The sequence below is a fragment of the Carassius auratus genome, unplaced genomic scaffold (assembly GCF_003368295.1).
Source record: "Carassius auratus strain Wakin unplaced genomic scaffold, ASM336829v1 scaf_tig00005214, whole genome shotgun sequence".
Classification (NCBI taxonomy): domain Eukaryota; kingdom Metazoa; phylum Chordata; class Actinopteri; order Cypriniformes; family Cyprinidae; genus Carassius; species Carassius auratus.
This window is the reverse complement of record NW_020523638.1, coordinates 2,355,951-2,361,272: the sequence shown is the minus strand read 5'-3', so window position 1 is coordinate 2,361,272 and position 5,322 is coordinate 2,355,951.

Genomic DNA, 5,322 nt, shown 5'->3' with positions numbered 1-5,322 from the left:
GCTTTTGAAACGGCGAACAATGGATTCTGCATGAATACCTTTGTAATTAGCTGTGCTTGATAAAGCCAGAATGACTGTTTCTCTTGTTCAAACTTAGGGTTAGTGGTCTGAATAAACCTAGTGCTAAACTCTTGTGTTTTATCCTGAATTTTGCTAGATGGACATGAGCCTCGAATCATATGAATTGTTGAAGAGAGATGTGCTAATGTACTACTTTAATAGGCAATTTGGCTTATTAATAATGTTCACCTGGTGGATAGGCTTTATAAAAAAAATCATCAAATGCGTAGTCAAATGCGCTTTTTGTGTTACTGACTTGACTTATCTTTGAAAATTAACAGGCTTTTGATGAGTGCATTGAAGAAATAACATTTTGCTGAAAGTTTGCAATAAAGATAAGAAGAAACAAAACTATTCACAATGTTAAAGTAAAATCTTAAATTAAAAATTATGATACAGATTTTTATGTAATGATAATAACAGTATACTAACTATTTTGATGCCTACATTCCAAACAAGAGAGGAAGTGACAAATATCGGTTTCAGAATCGGCCAATAAGTGTTAAAATCGGTATCGGTAATGGCCCCCAAAAGTCCTATGCATCACTAATTAAAATAATTTATATAATGTTAAACCATTTATAATTTTCACCATTTACTTACAGTTAACTAATTTGCAGGTGCTTTCTGTAGCATTTATAAAAAGAATACAAAAATAAATAACGTTTTAATAACTAACATCTCATATTCTGCGGACCCAAAATCATTGGAAGAATTGTCAAGCCAACGTCATTGTGTGAACGAAGTTTGTTTTCTTCAGAAAAATGTTGAAATCTAGTTGTGAAGTTTGTAATTATATATAAAGTTCACAATAAAATTTATAGACTGGAAAATTACAAAAATTACTATATTTTATGAAAATTTTAATGCAAAAGCATTTAGAACCAAACTCATTTTCTCTGAGATTGTTTTCACTCTTCATCTATTCGAAGTACTTCAAATGAACTTTTACCAAGCACAATGAAATGACTTCCCTGAGAACTGTGTGGGAGCTTTCTGGAAAATCTGTATCATGAAACTGATAAGGCTATTACATTATGATTGTAGATGGGTCGTAAAATTTTCTGTTCTGTCTTCAATAGGTCTCTGTCATTCAGAGAAGTATGTATTATATGAGAGCTTGTACAGACTCACTCTCTCTCCTTCTCTATTTCTCACTGCAGCTCTCCTTCCTCCATATAGTGAAAAGGCTATTTTCCTGAGAGCAGCTCTCCTGACAGAGCATTCACTTCGTCCTTCTCGCGCTCTTCTTTTCTTCCCTGTATCTCTCATCATTTCTGGGTCCTTTCACCCTCTCCATCGCTCTATATCTCTCCTCATATTCATACTCTTCAAAATTCGAAAGGTTAGCCTTGAGTGTGTCATCTCTCACACTCACCCTCACTCTTTTCCTCTCTCTTTAGTGTTAAAGGCCTGAAAGGTTAACTGCAGATTTCAAATGGTGTGAATTACCTAATTTTGTAAGATAATTCGTTGAAATATAGAAATGTAAATATAGAATCTTAAAAGTGCATTAAACTGTACTTAAGATAATATAATATTGAAATAAAAGCCCACTTAAGTACACTTCCATCAGTATAATCCTACTACACCTTTAAAAGATTTGTGCATTCTTTTAATGCCAAATTAGGTTTAAGTTGACAGTTTTTGTAAATTTAAAGCAGATTTTAAATAATTGTTTCAATAATATTTTGTTATGCTTTAAAAAAGAACACATATTACATTGGATACTAAAGCACAAGTAAAGTACTTGATTATATGTGTGTTGTTTGATATTTCATTTAAAGGCCTAATATATTTCAAATTTGCTAAGCTGCAACTTCATCATTACAAATGTGCAAATATACTACAGTTTCCAATAAATATGCTTTAGTTTACAATAAATGCTTGACAATACATTTGGCAGTACAATTGAACCTTATTTCAAAGACAATACAAGTAATTTTGAAGTTATGTTTAAATATGCACTCAAGCCCTAATTAAGTAGGTGTGTTAATTTATTTATTTATTCATTTATTTTTTAAAGGTCCAGCTAATTGAATTTAATATAAAAGTAAGTTATACCAGTTTATCTGTGGATAACACATCCAAAAACATTATATTCAGTGTGCACATAAGTATTTTTTATATGTATATCTTTTTAAAATTATGCTACAATATTCTTCTTCTAAGGGTTATGTTTTAAAGACTTCAGAATGCTGCTGGTAAACAAAAAAAAAAAATCCCAAGTGCTTCAGTGGAATCCAGTATTTATCTAGTGGAGATCAACTGAATTCCAGTTTTGTTGTTGTTGTTGTTTTTTGTCAGCAGTTTACTTTATTCTTCTGAGAGTGGGCTGAAAGAAAACCGCACAGCAAAATAACAGAATTGGTGGACTTGCTCTAATTTGAAGCATTTAGGATGTGGGATAGAAGCTGCAGTTGTCACAATCAGCAGAAGTCTTGTTTTCTATTGCTTGTGCATGTGATTAGAGTTATATTAATACATATATATGCATTAATAAAAAATAAAAAAACCATTAACATGACATACAGTCAAACTATCTGGGATAAACACATGTCCATAGCATAAAATAGCACATAATCGATTCAGTTAGATTCAATGTTTTTATGTACTTCTTGAAGTGTAACTTAAATGCGGATAACATTAACTTTCAACAAAAAGGATGGAGATTACTTTTACAGAGATGACTGAAAGTCGTATAAGTCTGGAATGACAATGAAGGAATCATTACATTTGAAAATACATTTTTGGGCAAACAATCTTTTTAATTATTTTCCATTTAAAAAAAAAATATTGTATTATTTTAATTCTGTATGCTGTGAAAAGTGGTAATGTGCAATTGTTACCTAAAAGAGCTATTTCTATTTGATTTGACCAATAAATTGAGTCTTGTTGGTTTAAATATACATCTTACTTTTAAAAGTAATGTTACTCAACACACTCATTAAAGTCAGATTCAATGTTGCATATGTAACACTATCACAAGCATTAAAAATGAATGATATATGGATTCAGTATTTCAATATACTTTAGTATAGTATAGTAGGGGTTTTAGTGTATTTTTGGGAATTTTCTTTTTGTGTGTGTGTGAGTGTGCTCATTCTTGTCATATCATTTTCCTTTATCAAAATTAGAGGAACAAGTTAACAGTAACCAAAATTAAAAAAATTTAATTTTTAATTTTTATTTTGTGACTTATGCAAATACCAAAAACCAGTGAGTGTCAACTCTGTGGAATAATTAGTGTTTACAGGATGAATTGCTCCAGGGTCAAGTCAGCTCTGCCCTGTGAGACACTGTAAATTGGGGATGACATTTATGGTTTAGTATGACACATAGACTGTGTTACCCTGCTGGAAAATGATCTAAATTCAAGACCCAGGAAGCAAGCAGCCAGCTCACCGTGAATAATGACAAACAACTGTCTGTGCGTATCTGTGTGACTGAAGACTGGCAACTGATGGTTTATACAATAATTAAGTGTATTTATTCCGAGGCCAGTGCCCATTTAGGGTGTCAGCATGGCACTCTGTAAAATGCAGCTGGCAGAGGAAGAGAAAAGGCACCATGCCATCATCCATCTCTGAATGAGGAAAAGAGAATGGGAGGGAAGGCTGGGACATTTGGAAAATAGATGCAATGTTGGCAGAGATAGAGATGTGCCTATATTAGTCACCATAGCAGACAAGACACAATAGATATGATGATCTAGTTTGAAATTCCCTGTATTTAAAGAATTGTGCATTGTATTTTATTTAACCTGAATGTAGAAATGTTTTTTTTTCTTTCTAAAGGGCAGTTTCATAACAAATGTTTTGCTTGAGAAATTAGGATTTAAAGCCATAAAAATCAAGTCTGCAACAGAGGTTTCCACAGAAATGTCATGGAAGAGCCATTTTGGTTACCTAAAGAACATTTCAGTGGACAGTTCTTAAAAGAACATGTGAAGAACATTACACTCAAATAATGTCATCTTTCTTCTCATGTCTTTGTTCCCAAAACTGCCATTCACATACACCCTTTCATCCAATCATCCATTCCTCTACCTTTCCTTCAGCCATACACCGTAATATGGCTCCTGATCCTTTTTTTTACTCCTGCTACTGTCCCTCTAGATCAGATACCCCATCCAGCACCCCAAGAGACTCTAGTTGACTCTGGGCAATCTGTATTTCCTCAACCTCCAATTCTGCTTCCAACTGGCATGTCCATTATCCCTTCCCTTCCCTCACCCATCCTAACCCCTAACCCCAACATCCCCAATACCCCATCTTCTTTAGTCACAGTTATGCCACCTATATAGCCATCTTCAACAGCTCACCATCTTTCTTCTGTCTCCACAACTCTAATCTTGGCCGGTAATTACATAGATTTAACTCAGCTTCTTCAACCATCTCTCATCTCCATCAGACAGCCTTGAGAATTGCAAACCAGCCTAGGGGACATGCAGCACACCTATCCTGTTCCTTCACGTTCCAAATATCTCACTCCTACTGAATTTGTTCTAGTTTTCTCTATTTTCCATGATATTATATGTAGACTTGAACTTAATGACTACCTCTCAATCATCCTTGACATGGAAGTACGCTTCGGACAGATCAGATTTTACAATTATCATGTCCTGTTTACTAGCCAAGCATTAACAAGCCTACATCAGTTTAGCCAAGGAACATAGTGGCTAAAAAGATTTATGATAGACCCCTTTCAATAAACCACCATTCCCTGTCAAACACGTCAACCCTATAGGTATTGCCATCCACAATTACTTTGGGGAAAAAGATATTAATAATCAACTTATCTTCTTCCCACGGTACTCACACCCCAAGCTTTAACAGCATCATCCCAGCTCCAGATTTTCCATACAATATGCTACAATTGACTATACTATTAAACTCATCCACCTGGCAGGCAACATCACATCATCAGTGCTTTCATGGTCTTACCCATCCTTCCAGATTTCTGACACCTTTTCTGAGTTTTCTGGAAAGGAGTACTACTTTGCAGAAATTGCAGTACGCCTCACTTTCAGTTGCAGAAGTAGCCCCAAGATAATCGACTCTCTTTCAGATGCAATTTAATGGATTCTTCTTAATAATCACACACTCCTTTAAGTCATCCACCTTCTCAATGACTTTTTTATTAGTTACACCTCCATCCGCTCCACCACGTTCAGGGCTCTACAGCCTCATTAAAGGGTAAGATCACCCAAAAGTGAAAATTTTTAAATGTGTTTTACTCACCCTTGAGGCATCCCAGGTG